Genomic DNA, 20,140 nt, shown 5'->3' on the forward strand with positions numbered 1-20,140 from the left:
TAAAACGTAAAGTAAATAACGATAATGAAATTACGATAAATAAAAGTGTGATAAAATAAAATTGCGATAATTAAAAAGTACGATAATTAAAAGTGCAATTAAATATGAAAATAAAGGAATTATGCTTATTTAAACTTCCGTAATCATGATGTTTGACGTGTTGATTTTAGTTTTATGCCCATGAGTTAATTGTCCTTTGTCCTGGATTATTTAATATGTCCGTATGGTTTTTGTCCATAACAGTCCATCAGTCATAAATATAAAGTGCGAGTTTCCTCGTCAAATTATCCTTATACCTGAAGTCAAATATTCCAACTAATTAGGGACTTAAACTGTAACAAGGTTTTAATACTTTGTTTAATAATTACACCAGGTTATCGACTGCGTGTAACTCAAGGTTTTAATACTTTGTTATCAATTATGCCAAGTGTCCTTGTACATAGTTTCACCCCTGTTTTAATAATTCCATAGACTATTAATCCATTCCCGTGTTCGGTTAAATGAACGATTATTCGTACATATAAATATCCTGCCCGTCGTGTCCGATCGAGTGTATATGGTTATTTATAGGTACGTCCAATTGTAAATCTTTATATTAAAATTAACAAACTATCATTTAGTTAAACAAATATAAAGCCCATTAATAGCCCATAGTCTAATTTCCACAAGTGTCGTTCTTTTGTCCAAACCCCAATTATGGTACAAAGCCCAATTACCCAAATTTAAATATTTTTAGCCCAACATCATGATTACTTCGGCTTAAATAAGCATAATAATAATTTAGCTATGAGACATTAATGTAAAAAGGTTGAACATAACTTACAATGATTAAAAATAGCGTAGCGTTACACGGACAGAATTTCGACTTACACCCTTACAACATTCGCTAACATACCCTTATTATTAGAAATTAAAATTAAAATTAAAATTAAAATATAAATATAAATATTATACGTTGAGTAAGAAGAAGGAAAAAGATGTGTTTGATGTTCACCAAAGCTCGAAATTTATAGGCCTGTGGGCTGAAAAAGGCATCCATGCGATCGCATGGATTTTGCTCCTCTAGGCCATGCGATCGCATGGCCAGCTGGGGAGGCTCACATGTCTTTGTGTTTTAGTTTGCCGACGGTTTATTAAATAAATATAATATTTATATTAATTTTAAGAATTAATTATATATTATATTATATTCATGTGCATAGTTGACTTGTAATTTTTAGTCCGTTGCGTCGAGCGTTGAGAGTTGACTCTGGTCCCGGTTCCGGATTTTTGAACCTCCTTGCGTACAATTTAATATCTTGTACTTTGCGTTTTGTAACTTGTACTCTTGTCATTTTGAGACGTTTCTCATCAATAATTGGAACCACTTTGATTGTATTTTGTACTTTTGAGCTTTTTGGTCGTTTGCGTCTTCAATTCGTCGAATCTGTCTTTTGTCTTCACCTTTTATTATTTAAATGAATATCACTTGTAAATAGAACAGTTGCAACTAAAAGCTTGTCTTTCTTGAGGGATAATGCTATGAATATATGTTCGTTTTTAGCATTACCAAATATTTCCACACTTGAGCGTTGCTTGTCCTCAAGCAATATAGTCTTGAAATATACTAGAATCACTTCTTTATTCTTCACACTTTGTACATCAGTGATTTCTATACGGCTGTATGAATAATGGTAGTAACGTTATTGTAACGACCCGGTAAATTCCGACTAATTTTAATCCAAACCCTCGATACGATTTAATATTTTTGACACGATAAGCAAAGTCTGTTAGGTTGAGTCTTAAAAATTTTGAACTATTTTAATGTTATCATTTAACCTTTGACTATTTCCGATGACTCACGGTATGATTACTTGAAAATTTATATGCATATATTCAATATATATCATAATATGAAATATTATATATATATATATATATATATATATATATATATATATATATATATATATATATATATATATATTGTAATTGTTATAATTAATGATGTAAAATAATAAATAATAATAATTATTTAAAATATATTTATATATATATATAAATAAAGTATATTAGATATATATTTTAAGATTTCGAATTTACTTAGAAAATGATAGTAACACCCAGATATCATTCGGACGATATAATACTCCAGAAGACTGTCGGCACTTTAAGACCATTTTAAGGCCTGATATGATTTCCTTTTAAGACACGGTTAATAATTCTTAATTTTATTATAATATTTAAATTATATTATTAATTGTAATTGCAATTTGTAAGCTTATGTATATGATTATATGATATTAGTTTTAACCACAAACTCAACAATTCATATCCGTAATTTTAGGGAGTGATTGATACTGTATCCATTTTTAATTAAATTTTTTTTTTCATTCTCCCTAATCATATCTATCTGAGTCTATATATATACAATATACATGAATTGATAGAATATAGATTCATCATCAATTTTTTTTTTCTTTTCTTGTTCTTTACATGAACTCCCAACATCAAACAACTTTTAACTTGATCTTTAATCTTGTTGCAACTACTTAAACGAACACCACCACCAAACAGTTGTTTTCGAATACCATACAAATTATTACCTCGAATACTCATAAAACAAACACCCAGAAATCACCATTCGATGATCACCTGCTCGACTACTCGGTTTATCTACTCCGAACTATTTTGGGTCTGTTTTCAGTTCACTAAACCGATCACCTTTCCACACCGTTTGCATATAAATGAGAACCTTGGTTCACCACTCATATCCGTCACCACCTTGATCATCCTTCATCACCACGGCTATCATCTACACCACCACGGTATGAGTATAAAACCGCCAATCACGAACCACCATTTCCAAACACAACCCAACTTGAAACCCCACTTTCCTATTAACTGCTACTACTAATTGTGTTTTCTGATTAAACCAAGATTACTACTTTTTCTTTCTGTTTTATTCGCTGGTTCACAAGACCCAAACAGTCCACACACAAATACCAACCACTATCGAAAATTCCTGCTTCCTTTCGTGATAAGACACAATCGTAACACCACTTTCACAACCAAACGATAACTACCATGATCATATATGTCCACCACATCACCACCGTAGACCACCCATCACCGTTACCTCTTATCTCTCTCTCCTTTCCTTTCTCTCTCTCTTGAACTATCGATCACCATGGTTCATTATCTTCTTATGGTTGCAACTAGAAACGAACTTCCTAATCACCACTCTACCTCACCACCTCCATGAACACCGTAAAGCCACCGTGATCACCACCACCGTAAACAGTGGTGGCTGCTATACATGTTTTCTGCTGCTATGCTTTTTACCTTTCTGTTTATAATCTAGCGATAAGATAAAGGTGATTAAAATGATATACATCGATGATGATATGATAATATAAAGATGATGTAAATTAGGTGAGATAATGAGGATACAGAAGATAGATACATGTAGATAACGATTGTGATAAGGATGGATAATAAAGCAACTAGTGGAGCATTATTATATTTTTTGCCAAGTTCCTGTGTTCCACAACAGCCACGAGTATCAAGGGTTGGATTGGATTTGGGCCGTATTTCAATCAGTAGGAACATGGGCCGTTTAATTTGGTAATTGGGCTATATATAGATTAAGATCTTGGGCTCGTGAAGTGGGATGATAAGAGCTAGTGATTGTTGCTTAAATACGAAGTGTTCATTTTTTTTAGTAAGGGTGACGGGTTGATAATGATAATGATGGTGAGACGATATTGGTAATGATATATAGATGAAAACGAATGATAATGAATATGATGATGATGAGAAAATAACAGGAATATTCGAGTTAACATAATCAAAAGAAAGAATTAAATCGGAAATAAATTAACGGTTAAGAGATTGGCTGGATGTTTGGTTCAACCAAGAGGTCTCGGGTTCGAACCTCGGCTTAGACATTTTCTTTTTAGAAACACATAGCGTAATGCATTCAGGATAGCGGGACGTCGGGAGTTTAAACCTGGATTTGGACATTTTTAAGGAGAACTTCTTTAAGGTAGTTATTACTAATGTTATCATTAATATTATTAATGTTATTATTATTATTATTATTATTATTATTATTATTATTATTATTATTATTATTATTATTATTATTATAATTATTATTATTATTCATATAAATATTAGTATCATTATTATTATTAGTATTAGTATTATTATTTTATTATTAGGATTATTATGATTATGAATATTTAAGGTTTCAAAAATAATGTTAAAAAGATGATTAAATAAAATGATTATAATTACGAACATGAAAATGAAAATGATTTAAGTTATAATTAAATTATGATAAAAATTATTATTAGCTATCCTTATTATTAAAAGTTATCAGTTATATCAATATTTTTTTAAAAGTATCATTTTTATAAATTATCTTTTTATTATAACTAATACAAAATAAAATAATTTTTATTTATTTATTATTGTCAATATTATTTTATCAACTAACTACTAGTTATTTAAAACTATATTTACTACATATAGCATAAATATATTAATATTATAAATAATAATGAACATAATCAAGTAGGTTATTAATGAAAAACATAATAATAAATTAAACACTAATAATATATAAATTATTCGATTTCAATTACATGTATTAATATACATGATTGAATTATAGGTTCGTGAATCCGAGGCCAACCCTACACTTGTTCAATGTCGTTATATGTATTTTTACTACAAAATACAATAGGTGAGTTTCATTTGCTCCCTTTTTAATTGCTTTTGCAATATATATTTTTGGGCTGAGAATACATGCGCTGCTTTTATAAATGTTTACAAAATAGACACAAGTACTTAAAAATATATTCTACGTTGAGTTGTACCACTGGCATATTTCCCTGTAGCTTGGTAACTACTATTTACATGGGTATTTACAAAATAGAACTCACCAACCTTTTGGTTGACACTTTTAAGCATGTTTATTCTCAGGTACGAATTAAGTCTTCCGCTGTGCATTAGCTCATTTTAAGGACATTACTTGGAGTCGATCATCGCAATGGGACCAAATGTTGATGACTTCGTCCAGGTGGATAAGGACGGGTCCTCACAGGTGGTATCAGAGCGATGGTCCTAGCGAACCAGGTCTTGCATTAGTGTGTCTAACTGATAGTTGTTAGGATGCATTAGCGAGTCTGGACTTCGACCTTTGTTGCATATTATAAGTATTGTATATCATTCCTAGTGGAAAATTACCTGCTAATCATTCCTAAGTCTAGACACGACTTCCTGCACTTATTTGATAGATAGTGTACAGATAAATTCATATCTTAGTGTATATGTTACTGTAGACTTTATCTGACACGTTTCCTTATTTTTTTTTGTAATCTACGGGATCTTCTGTACTATGTATAGGAATTCTATATAATTAGAATATCATCCGATATCCGAAAATCATTTCATATCGAAAAAAATCCTTTATTCAATCGTACGCAATGGAACTCACCACTAGTTCAAGCCCCTCGGATTCCGATATGGAGTCCCACTCAAGCTCTGAAAGCAGTATGACCGGAATGGATCAACCAATTCATCTGATGGGTTCGTACTCGACTGAATTATTGGAGGCAAGAAGAAGGTGATCCTTTCCACCAATCGAATTCACCTCTTGGCGAAGAACCTGAAGCACTTACCGACGAACCAGTCCGAAACATCATTTTCACCCTCATTTCCTGAATATCTCGTCATGATTATATTCTATCTCAAATTCAAAAACTTATTCACTCGCTCGTTCCTATCGACAATCATCCCGGAGTAATAAGTCAACGAGCTTTGCGCTCGAGTTGTAGCCTTGAAAAATATGGTGTAAAATGTACCAGCTTCATCAACATTACTAGCACCAACAGTACCACCAACAACCCAAGTTTCAACACCACGTGCCTCAATATCTCATTCTGTACCTCGAGCCTAATAATCGTTCTACGTATCGTTCTATCTACTTTATCTTCGTTCTACATATCATTTTACATCGATTATCTTCGTTCTACATGACGATTATGTAATCTCTAATGTTTTAGAGATTATGTATTCTAGTTCTAATGGTAAATCAAATGAGTTTAATATCTTATTGACTCGTTAAATCCATGATTACATCTGAAGAAAATATATATGCAAGTATATTTTCATAAAGTTTGTAATTAAAAATTCTTTTGTACAAACTGTTAATGGTGAAAATATTTTAACGGGTGGGTAATACCCGAGAAATATTTAGATTTCACATTAATAAGTTACAGTGTACACTCTTCAGTTCTAATTCAGCAGTCATTAACAATACTGCTCAAGTCCGCACATATACGTATCCGTTCACCAAAGAACAACTATTTTCATTCAAATTCAATTTCATATTTGGATTTTGACCTATCAAAATTCAACAAGTGGCATAATGAAGAAAATATTGAACAAAATAAAATTTGTTAGAAACAAACGAATTAACTAATTGAAATTTTGTTAAGAATCCACGCTAACTGTTCCAGCTAACTGTTCCTAGCTAACTGGTTACATTTTATTTATCGCAATTTACATTCTCGCAATTTTATTTATCTTCATTTAATTTCTGTTATTTACTTTTACGCACTTTAAATCGGGACACATGTACACAATACGTCGGATTAATTCTGAGACAATACGTTTTACACGGGTCATGATATATATTTATTTATTTTACGCACTATAAATAACGGGACACGTATACAAGGTTTCGACCTATCATATCGACCCATCTATATATATATTTCGGAACAACCATAGACACTTTATATGTGAATGTGAGAGTTGGCTATACAGGGTTGGAGTTGATTCCAAAATATATATATAGTTTGAGTTGTGATCAATACTGAGACCGGTACACGGGTCACGATATATATTAAATAATTATATATTAAATTATATATGAATTCATTGGACTATTGGACAATTGGACTGCTAACTTTGGACAATTAAAAATGAATTAAAATATTGATTATAACATATGAAACTAAACAATTCTTCAAGTTGCCACTTGATTTATCTTAAACCTCATTCGAATCTTGACGATTCCAATCCATGTTCAAATCTTTCATGATTCTTGAAAACACCTTGATCGAGAAGATGAACAAGCCGCATTTCATCTACGGAAGAAAAGATTGATGCATATAGTTATACACCTGAAAACCCCTCGGAACCTGAGTAAAGGTTTAACACGTATCTGCGCTAGCTCCTTGGCGATGTTACTACCGAAAATAACTTTGCAATCCCTTTCCAAAGTAGCCAATTTTGTCGCAGCTCCAGCAAGACAACTTCGACTTTTTGTTCGAAATAACCTTATTATCACTGTGATATATATGCGTGCTCTTTTATTGTTACTGGGAAACCTTTCATATCCCACCATACTACCATCAGCGTTTAATCATCTCAAAACGTAATTCTCTTGAAAACACCTCGAGTTGATGACCGATGACCCATATCCGTTAACTTTGAAAATGCTGACGAAGCAGCACGCTGTAGATGGTCTTAATGGCCAAAAGTTGATGATAAAGAAGGAAGTGTTAGGAACGCTCGATAGAAAATTTGGTACTAAAAATCGGATTGAGCACACCATGAAGGAGATTAAGAACAAATACAAGGACTAAACCCTATATTCAAAGAATCCAGGAAATTCTGGATCCGCCGAAATCTTTAGAGAAAATCTTGCTTCGAAGTTATGTTAAAATCCTTGCGGAAACGTTTTCTTCATCATCCTTTAATCTAGAAATTTCAAAATATCGTCATAAATATCTTCAATATTTCTGAAGATATCTTCATAAATATCTTCATCCGAAATTATCTATCTTCTTGTGCTATCTATTTACCTCATAAAAGAAACTGTTTCAGTTTCTATCTTTCTATAAAATTTGAATTTAAATTATGGATGATTTTTGGAAAAGTGTAGGGAATTGAAGCATGAGTTAGTATAATATAATGACGCCGGGCCAACGTGGTTATATTACAGTAAGTCATGCTAAATTTCTAATGGAATGTGATGATGGTTCACAGATCTTACCCTCATCATGTGCCATGTTACACGACTCTTTCATTCTACTTAATCTCTAAGCATATCACGGAATTATTTCCTTGATAATTCTGTTCTTCCGTAATTCCAACAGTTGCTAATAAATTTTGCTATCACATTTTCTTTCTGATTAGAAGATTTCCATAAATTCCTTGAATCCCTGAAATCTACTATGACTACGTCAAAAGTTAAGACGAAACTTTTCACTCTTTTGTAACAGCTTCACTCGTACGCTTCATGTAATCGAATTGTTTTACCATTATTACTAAATGGTGATAAAACTCTAGATATTAACTTATACTCGTCATAAAAACATTTTTATTGTTAGCCATGACGACCTCACTCAAATTTCGGGGACGAAATTTCTTTAACGGGTGGGTACTGTAACGACCCAGTAAATTCCGACTAATTTTAATCCAAACCCTCGATACGATTTAATATTTTTGACACGATAAGCAAAGTCTGTTAGGTTGAGTCTTAAAAATTTTGAACTATTTTAATGTTATCATTTAACCTTTGACTATTTCCGATGACTCACGGTATGATTACTTGAAAATTATATATATATATATATATATATATATATATATATATATATATATATATATATATATATATATATATATATATATATATATATATATATATATATATATATATATATTGTAATTGTTATAATTAATGATGTAAAATAATAAATAATAATAATTATTTAAAATATATTTATATATATATATAAATAAAGTATATTAGATATATATTTTAAGATTTCGAATTTACTTAGAAAATGATAGTAACACCCAGATATCATTCGGACGATATAATACTCCAGAAGACTGTCGGCACTTTAAGACCATTTTAAGGCCTGATATGATTTCCTTTTAAGACACGGTTAATAATTCTTAATTTTATTATAATATTTAAATTATATTATTAATTGTAATTGCAATTTGTAAGCTTATGTATATGATTATATGATATTAGTTTTAACCACAAACTCAACAATTCATATCCGTAATTTTAGGGAGTGATTGATACTGTATTCATTTTTAATTAAATTTTTTTTTTCATTCTCCCTAATCATATCTATCTGAGTCTATATATATACAATATACATGAATTGATAGAATATAGATTCATCATCAATTTTTTTTTTCTTTTCTTGTTCTTTACATGAACTCCCAACATCAAACAACTTTTAACTTGATCTTTAATCTTGTTGCAACTACTTAAACGAACACCACCACTAAACAGTTGTTTTCGAATACCATACAAATTATTACCTCGAATACTCATAAAACAAACACCCAGAAATCACCATTCGATGATCACCTGCTCGACTACTCGGTTTATCTACTCCGAACTATTTTGGGTCTGTTTTCAGTTCACTAAACCCATCACCTTTCCACACCGTTTGCATATAAATGAGAACCTTGGTTCACCACTCATATCCGTCACCACCTTGATCATCCTTCATCACCACGGCTATCATCTACACCACCACGGTATGAGTATAAAACCGCCAATCACGAACCACCATCTCCAAACACAACCCAACTTGAAACCCCACCTTCCTATTAACTGCTACTACTAATTGTGTTTTCTGATTAAACCAAGATTACTACTTTTTCTTTCTGTTTTATTCGCTGGTTAACAAGACCCAAACAGTCCACACACAAATACCAACCACTATCGAAAATTCCTGCTTCCTTTCGTGATAAGACACAATCGTAACACCACTTTCACAACCAAACGATAACTACCATGATCATATATGTCCACCACATCACCACCGTAGACCACCCATCACCGTTACCTCTTATCTCTCTCTCCTTTCCTTTCTCTCTCTCTTGAGCTATCGATCACCATGGTTCATTATCTTCTTATGGTTGCAACTAGAAACGAACTTCCTAATCACCACTCTACCTCACCACCTCCATGAACACCGTAAAGCCACCGTGATCACCACCACCGTAAACAGTGGTGGCGGCTATACATGTTTTCTGCTGCTATGCTTTTTACCTTTCTGTTTATAATCTAGCGATAAGATAAAGGTGATTAAAATGATATACATCAATGATGATATGATAATATAAAGATGATGTAAATTAGGTGAGATAATGAGGATACAGAAGATAGATACATGTAGATAATGATTGTGATAAGGATGGATAATAAAGCAACTAGTGGAGCATTATTATATTTTTTGCCAAGTTCCTGTGTTCCACAACAGCCACGAGTATCAAGGGTTGGATTGGATTTGGGCCGTATTTCAATCAGTAGGAACATGGGCCGTTTAATTTGGTAATTGGGCTATATATAGATTAAGATCTTGGGCTCGTGAAGTGGGATGATAAGAGCTAGTGATTGTTGCTTAAATACGAAGTGTTCATTTTTTTTATTAAGGGTGACGGGTTGATAATGATAATGATGGTGAGACGATATTGGTAATGATATATAGATGAAAACGAATGATAATGAATATGATGATGATGAGAAAATAACAGGAATATTCGAGTTAACATAATCAAAAGAAAGAATTAAATCGGAAATAAAGTAACGGTTAAGAGATTGGCTGGATGTTTGGTTCAACCAAGAGGTCTCGGGTTCGAACCTCAGCTTAGACATTTTCTTTTTAGAAACACATAGCGTAATGCATTCAGGATAGCGGGACGTCGGGAGTTTAAACCTGGATTTGGACATTTTTAAGGAGAACTTCTTTAAGGTAGTTATTACTAATGTTATCATTAATATTATTAATGTTATTATTATTATTATTATTATTATTATTATTATTATTATTATTATTATTATTATTATTATTATTATTATTATTATTATTATTATTATTATTATTATTATAATTATTATTATTATTCATATAAATATTAGTATCATTATTATTATTAGTATTAGTATTATTATTTTATTATTAGGATTATTATGATTATGAATATTTAAGGTTTCAAAAATAATGTTAAAAAGATGATTAAATAAAATGATTATAATTACGAACATGAAAATGAAAATGATTTAAGTTATAATTAAATTATGATAAAAATTATTATTAGCTATCCTTATTATTAAAAGTTATCAGTTATATCAATATTTTTTTAAAAGTATCATTTTTATAAATTATCTTTTTATTATTACTAATACAAAATAAAATAATTTTTTTTATTTATTACTGTCAATATTATTTTATCAACTAACTACTAGTTATTTAAAACTATATTTACTACATATAGCATAAATATATTAATATTATAAATAATAATGAACATAATCAAGTAGGTTATTAATGAAAAACATAATAATAAATTAAACACTAATAATATATAAATTATTCGATTTCAATTACATGTATTAATATACATGATTGAATTATAGGTTCGTGAATCCGAGGCCAACCCTATACTTGTCCAATGTCGTTATATGTATTTTTACTACAAAATACAATAGGTGAGTTTCATTTGCTCCCTTTTTAATTGCTTTTGCAATATATATTTTTGGGCTGAGAATACATGCGCTGCTTTTATAAATGTTTACAAAATAGACACAAGTACTTAAAAATATATTCTACGTTGAGTTGTACCACTGGCATATTTCCCTGTAGCTTGGTAACTACTATTTACATGGGTATTGTAAACGCGAATCCTGTTGATAGATCTATCGGGCCTGACAACCCCAACCGGACTGGACGACCAGTATTCAACGGTTGCACAGTACTTCATTTTGGTGACTACACTTGGTACGATGTAGTGAGATTTCATAATAAAGGGAATATGCGACGTTGATTAAATGTTAAGTATGGTTACCAAGTGCTCAACCACTTAGAATGCTTTACATACACTTGAGAGTGTATTATGTTTATGATTATGAAATCTTGTGGTCTATTAAAATATTGAAATGATTGTTATGATAAACCTATGAACTCACCAAACTTTTGGTTGACACTTTTAAGCATGTTTATTCTCAGGTACGAATTAAGTCTTCCGCTGTGCATTAGCTCATTTTAAGGACATTACTTGGAGTCGATCATCGCAATGGGACCAAATGTTGATGACTTCGTCCAGGTGGATAAGGACGGGTCCTCACAGTTATGGTTTACAGTCCCACATGACTATAAAAATTTAGATCCTTTAAGAAAGTTGGATCTTTATGAAAACATTGATCTTTTTGAAAATTAATTCTAGTTTTTACCCTAGATAAGTTTTCGTGAATAACCCTTCACCGGTGTTTGCAAATTCTTTTTGTGGGTTTGGTGGGTTTCAGATTTGAAAATTTTAGCTCAAAACTTGCGGTTTTGTGTTACCCACTTGCTAACCTTGTATTAGGAAAGCAACACGTCTAGTATACTTGCTCCTTATATTACCTTTCGATAAACTACCGTCCGGTTGTAAAGGAAAGCGTTGAACAAGCAACTGTTAAGGCAATTTCCCCTGACATGCTTTTAATTATGGTCTATAACGTGTCGGATGCAATTACTATCATTTGTAGGAGCAATAGTAAAGCTCACCCTTATAATTTTCTGGTCTGGCACAAGGTCCTGTCTTTGACCATGATATGCAACCACCGTTCTTACGGTTGGCACTCGATTTGGTTCAGGTGACCTAATGAATTCCAGGTGAATTCCTAGGATTTTACGTTCAATGGTAATGAACGCATTGAAAATAGGTTTTCAGAAAACAAATCGGTTTGTAATTTTGATCAAAATATTTTCTCGTTCAAGCTCGAGTTTAGATATCATCGAATTCCATGAGTTTGTAATTCTCAATCTTTAAGGTCAATCTCAAGGATTGAGTAATATCAGACTTAAAAGCTGATTTTTTTATCTTTTAAGGAGATTATCCTTTCTGGGGATCTGATTCATTAGTCTTATCCAGCTAATTTGCACGGCGTCCTCCCTATTTTACGAGACAGATCCTCTCATGGTTAGGATAAGTCTGACCACTTGGCGACCCTATTTGATGCTGAGGTCCGTGGATTTCCTGCTGATTTTAGTGATGACTTTTCTAGATTTTTCGTTAACCTACAGCTGGTCTGGACGACAACTTCATGACCTAAATCAAGAAGCGCGTTTCTTTTTCGGAAGACTTTACTTCCTTTTAATGATGGAATTGATTCATCATGCAGATCCATCTTTCTTACAGTAAATCGGGTAAAACTTTTTAGATTAGTCCAAAGCAAAAGTATCTTCAGTTATTTGTAAAAAAAAATATGTGATATATGTTTTAAATAACTTGGTAAATTTTCCCACACTTGGCTTTTATTTTCTTTTATTTGTCTTTTTATTGTCCTCTATTTCATTTTAAATGAATTCTAACATTGTGGGTTGTTTCTCAATTTATGTCCTTTTTCGAGGTAACAATAATTTTGGTGTTAACACCTAGTTTTATCGTTCATAAATATGTATAAACATGATTTTGAATTCATTTAATTGAAAATTTTGAAAATTTTACTAGAATTGGGTAGTCAGTATATAAGACTAGGGCTGTTCTTTATTATCAGAGAGCACTAGATTCTAATACAACTACTGCGTTACTAGTATTTTTAATGGTAACCAAGTGTATAAGTTAAAAATTTTTAAAATCCGAAAGAATTTAACCCCTTCCCACACTTAAGATCTTGCAATGCCCTCATTTGCAAGAAATCAGTAACAATTTAAATTATTGAGGGTGATTAGCGTAGAAAAATGATTAAATTTTACCAAAGTTTCCAAACATATTGGCTTTTGTTTGCTGAATGATAAATGGTGCACATCATTTGTTCATTCCGTCTTGTTGTTTCATCACGTTTGTTTTTCGTTTTGTTGTCAAAAGTACTAGCTTTTGCTGAACTTAATGCCAGTCTTTGAAAATGCACTGTTTTACCCTGTTTTGTACAATCGACAATATACATACAATACAAATATAAACATGCATGGCAATTTGAAATGGGACTTAATATCCCACTTTCAAATCCTAAATGTGAAATATTAGTACACAATAATAATAAAAATGATAAAAATTACATAAATATATCCAATAACATAAGTTTAAACATGAATAAGTAAAAAGATAAAAACATAAAAATCATAAAAATAAATAATGGAACCAAATCAGTCTAGATAGGGGTTCCAGTTCATCACGTCAGGTGGGTTCCATTGTTGGTTATAGGTGTTCTGATAGGCTTGGTTATAATCATACCGGTTAAAGGGTGGTCGGATGTCGGGGTTGTGTGGCGGAAAATGAGCAGGTCGAGTAGGCACGTAGTTATTTGGTACCTGATATGATAGCTGGCTCATGATTTAGTGCTGATGAACTAACTAGCTATCGTGTTGGCATCGCCTATAATCCTCGTATACTCGCTCGGAGTTCCACTGCTCATACATACTATGTCTGGACGCGTTCATCATTGCTTCCTCATCTATAAGAACGTGGACGTCAAGAATAGCATCTCGAAAGACATCCCTAATGTCTTCCGCTTCCTCCATTTCCTCATCTGAGCCTCTCTCTACCTGAGGATGATTACCTTCATAGGGAACTGCCTGGTTACGTCTACTCTTCAATACCTTAGCACCCGCATAAACCCGCAATCCTATGATCTCATCCTGTTCTCTACAAACCTGTAATAGACCCCCTTGGTTCCTATCAACACCTAAATACTCTCCAATGAGAGTAACAAAAATACCTCCTCCTATTATACTCCCGTCCTGCATTCCTTCTACCATTTTAGATAAATAAAAACCAACACAGTAAGGGATATTAACAAAGATTCTCGGGTCTCGAATACACTTTAGGTAAAATAAATCATGTAAGGTCATTTTCTCCTTATTGTGACCTCTCTGTGTAATCGAGTTAGCCAAAAATCTATGAATTACACGAAGCTCGGCTTTGTTAATATGTAAGTAGGAGTGTTTTCCTCCCAGTGTAAAAATATTATAGTTTGACATACGCCTCCAAATGGCGTTCGCGTCAAAGTTCCTATCTACCCTTTCACCACGATAAATCAAACTCATACAATCGGGTAGTAGCAATTCACTAGGAGTGTAAATCTGTAATGCCCTGGCCATGTCCATCATGGACATTCTGTACATCCTACCGCCAAGGATAAATCTAAGAAAACTTGTATCATCTAACCTATCTACATCTACATTTAATGCTATAGTACTCATCAGCTCAACACACCATTCCTTATATACAGGTCTATGAATGGTGAAAAGACGTTCCCAATCTATAAAAGAAGAACTGCCATACCTTTGAATCAAATGCTGTCTAACACGGTCAGCTAGATGGACCGTTTCCAAAGGATTCCAATCAATTACCCTCGGCACCTCTACCTCTTTTGTTACCAATTTAAATTTATTACTTTGATATACCGGGTAATCTCTCCATCGTCTATCGAATCTCAGATTAGGATGCAATGTGTGTTCAGGAATCGCTGGGTATTTTACAGGCAGATGCATCGGAAATACTATGAATTCATTAGGTAACTGTAGCGGATCATAATAAGGTACGTGCTGATCAGGCTAATGTTGTGGTTCCTGTTGTGGTTGTTGTTCAGGTTCTGGCTCATATTGCATTTCTGGTTCTGATCCAGTATCGGCTTTCTACAAAACACATTAAACACAAAGTTTGTGCATCCAAATATGCATTAGTGTTAGCAAAATAACAACTTAAAACAATCACAATAACATGTTCAATTAAAATTAAACTTATACACATTTTCACAATTTTTACATTTCTACACTTTTTCAAATAAGCACATATGAAAATGTATACAAAGTTTATAAGCATTTAACTCAAATAACATGTCAAAATAGTCATTACTAACAATTAAACAAGTCTCAAATGGCAAATATATCAAATTAATCAAGTTCATTAATTTTGCACCTAAAAAGTTCACTTTAATCTCCAAAAATCATGTTTAGGATCAATGTTTGGATCATTTAACTAGCTAAACATGTTACACTACTTAATTTAGCAACAATTCATGAAAAAAATCGGCCATAACCTGTTTATATCAAAAAGTCCCAAATTGCTCAAGAACACAAACCCTAGATTTCTAAAAATTTTGAAGTTTTTGGCTTCAAATCATATTAAATAGCATCAATCTAGGTTATACATGCATAAAATACTAACAATTTAACACTAATTACACTAGAAATTAACAAAATTGCATTAGGTAAAATATTGGTAATTATCACAAAAACTAGCAAATTTAAGAGTTTAGGAGTGTAATTTTTATCTTTTTGCTGAAGAATGAGAATCTAGGCATGATTAGAGCAAGAAATTTTACGAATTACGGTGGAAAAATGATGAAATTTGGTGAGATTTTGAGTGTTTTTCGTGTATGTGTGTGTTTTTGTGGATAAAGACAGACCAGTCGATTGCCTTATGATCCTGGCCAAAATTCCAGCTCCATGCGATCGCATGGAGTTGGAGTTTAAATCCCATTCGATCGCATGGGAGTCCGGGTACAGTGTTTTTATTTTTTTTTAAATTAACAACCTTATACTTTAATAAAACATAATATTAATAAAATTTTAAAAATTTGTTTCTTTTTAGGATGAGGGCGTTTCGGATCGTTGTCCTAGTCCGTCCCTCGACAAAATTTTAAAATTTGTCAATTTAAAGCGCGGTTTTAAAAGTAAAGATTTTTGAGTTTTTTTAATGTTTTTGGCATACTTTAATTCAATAAGATTAAAAATAATAATAATAAAAGTTCTCGTCCCTCTCTCGGGTAAAGCAATTTCGGTTCAACGACCTAGTCTTCAACTTACGACGAATTTTAAAAATCATATTTTTAACCTAATGAAATAAAGTAAATTTTTATTTTAAAAATTCACACCAAACTTAAATTTTAAGATGCATAAAATTAAAAATTCATATTAAAAATTCACACCAAACTTAAATTATATATATATTTTTTTTACATACAAACTTATATTAAAAATATTAATTTTTCAAATATTTACAATTTTAAATATATTAATTTTTTTTAAAAGAAATTTACAATATTAATTTAATATTAATTTTAAAAACAAAGTGAAAATAAAAATAAAATTTTTTTTTGTTTTTTTTATCCCACTTTAATCAATCAAATATTATCAAAAATATACGCTCCTCTTTTCGGTAACGTAATTTCGGTTCAACGACCTAATTTAACTCATGACGAATTTTTGAAATATTTTGGGTTGATTGATTAAAGATATTTATATCTTAAGAATAAACGGTAAATTTCGCAGTGATGTAATAAACTTTTGTATGATATCAATAATTTCGGTCGCAAGACCTAATTTTATCGAATACCAATTTAATACTTTATAGCGAACAAATTAGCGTTTATTATCAAAAGGTTAAAAATAAAAATAAAAATAAAAACTGTACAAACTTACCTGTGAAATAGATTTCTTAGTGATATGCTCTAGCCCACTCATAAGATAGTCGGACTAATTGATTTTCCATGGCTACATAGGCGTAACCTCGAGCATTCATCGATTTTTCTTCTAAACATATGAACGGTCCGTCTCTGCATAAAGTAACGAATTCGGTGTTTGAATAGGTTTGATTATTTGAACATTTACCTTCGTGTGACCATTTTCCGCATTTGTGACATTTTTCAAGGTGTCTTACTCTTCTTTTCGCTGCGGATTTTGATTTTTCTTTACCAAATTGTAACTTATTATTTTCGCATCTGGATTCTTTTCTTACTCCGTCCAATTTACCACTGATTAATGATACTATTTCACTTGGAAGGGTGTCATTATTACGTTTAGTGATCAAAGCGTGTAGCATTAGACCATGGTTTAGTTCACAGGAAGTCTTCATTTCGTAAAACCTAAAAAAAATAAAAATTCAGAATGGGGGGAGAAGACTAGTTCTTTAGGGTCTGCTAGGGAAAGACCATTCGGGTTCCATTTTCGAGAACTACACGAAAACAGAAAATCTAACTCTAACAGAAATACATATTATCCCTTAAAGACTTGATTCTCCCCACACTTAGTTAGCTGTTGTATCGAAATTGTGATTAACTTCGTTGTCAACTTCCATCGGACTATCTATGTAATGTTTAACTCTGTGACCATTAACCTTAAATTCAATCCCATTTGAATTTATTAATTCTACAGTTCCGTATGGGAAAACTCTTTTGACTATGAATGGTCCAGACCATCTTGATTTCAAATTTCCAGGAAATAGCTTGAATCGTGAATTGAAAAGAAGAACTCTGTCTCCTTCTTTAAATTCTTTTGAACTTCTGATTCTTTTATCATGCCATTTCTTCGTTCTTTCTTTATAGATTAACGAATTTTCATATGCTTCATGTCTTAATTCTTCTAATTCATTTAATTGACTTAACCGTACACGTCCGGCTTCATGTAAATCAAGATTACATGTCTTCAAAGCCCAAAATGCTTTGTGTTCAATTTCTACTGGAAGATGACATGCTTTTCCGTAAATGAGTTTAAAAGGTGTGGTTCCAATTGGAGTTTTGTAGGCTGTTCTAAAAGCCCAGAGTGCATCCTCCAATTTAATAGACCATTCCTTCGGATTTGATCCTACAGTTTTCTCTAGAATACGTTTCAAAGCTCGGTTGGTATTTTCAACTTGTCCACTTGTTTGTGAATGATATACGGTGGATATTTTATGAGTTACTCCATATCTTTTAAGAACTTTCTCAAGTTGATTATTACAAAAATGAGTACCCTGATCACTTATTAAAGCTTTCGGTGTTCCGAACCTTGCAAAAAGACGTTTTAAAAAGTTGACTACAACTCGTGCATCGTTAGTTGGGAGAGCTTGTGCTTCCACCCATTTAGATACATAATCAATGGCTACGAGAATGTAGAGATTATTATGAGATTTTGGAAATGGAACCATAAAGTCAATACCCCAAATGTCAAATACTTCACATACTTGAATGACATTTTGTGGCATTTCATCACGTTGACTTATTTTTTCAGCCCTTTGACAAGCATCACAAGATTTGCAAAGAAGGTGTGCGTCTTTGAAAATTGTAGGCCAATAGAATCCAGCATCGTAAACTTTTCTTGCTGTGAGTTGAGGCCCATAATGCCCTCCTATTGGTCCTGTGTGACAATGGTTTAAAATTTTACGAGCTTCATCTCTGAATACACATCGGCGTATTATTCCATCGGGACAACTTTTAAACAAATGTGAATCTTCCCAGAAATAGTGTTTTATATCATTGAAGAATTTCTTTCGTTTTTGGTACGACAACCCTTTTTCAAGGAATCCACATACTAAGTAGTTTACATAGTCTGCAAACCATGGAATTTCACTATAATCTATCTTCAATAGATATTCATCAGGAAAGTTGTCTTGTATGGCCGATTCATTTAGAACTTCTAATTCAGGATTTTCAAGACGAGAAAGATGATCAGCGGCGAGATTTTCTGCTCCCTTTTTATCTCGGATTTCAATATCGAACTCTTGTAAGAGTAAGATCTAACGGATTAATCGTGGTTTGGCATCTTGTTTCAAAAATAGGTATCTAAGAGCAGAATGGTCAGTATAGACCACCGTTTTTGCTAGAACGAGATATGAACGAAATTTGTCAAAAGCAAAGACAATAGCAAGGAGTTCTTTTTCAGTAGTTGTATAGTTCGTTTGTGCTCCTTGTAACGTCTTACTAGCATAATATATAGGTTGAAATCGTTTTTCAATCCTTTGTCCTAAAACGGCTCCCATTGCAAAATCACTTGCATCGCACATAAGTTCAAACGGTAGGTTCCAATTTCGAGTTATCATGATCGGCGCATTAGTGAGTTTCTCTTTAAGAATATTAAAAGATTTGATGCATTCATCTGAAAAGATGAATGGAGCATCCTTTTCTAGGAGTTTATTCATAGGAGTGGCAATTTTAGAAAATCTTTTATGAAACATCGGTAAAAACCGGCATGCCCTAGTAAACTCCTAACTCATCTAACATTGGTGGGATGTGGATTTTTAGCAATTACATCTACTTTAGCTCTATCCACTTCAATTCCTTCCTTTGAAATTTTATGTCCAAGAACGATGCCTTCTTTAACCATGAAATGGCATTTCTCCCAATTAAGAACTAGATTTGATTGTT

This window comes from Rutidosis leptorrhynchoides, chromosome 3 (genome assembly GCF_046630445.1).
Source record: "Rutidosis leptorrhynchoides isolate AG116_Rl617_1_P2 chromosome 3, CSIRO_AGI_Rlap_v1, whole genome shotgun sequence".
Classification (NCBI taxonomy): Eukaryota; Viridiplantae; Streptophyta; class Magnoliopsida; order Asterales; family Asteraceae; genus Rutidosis; species Rutidosis leptorrhynchoides.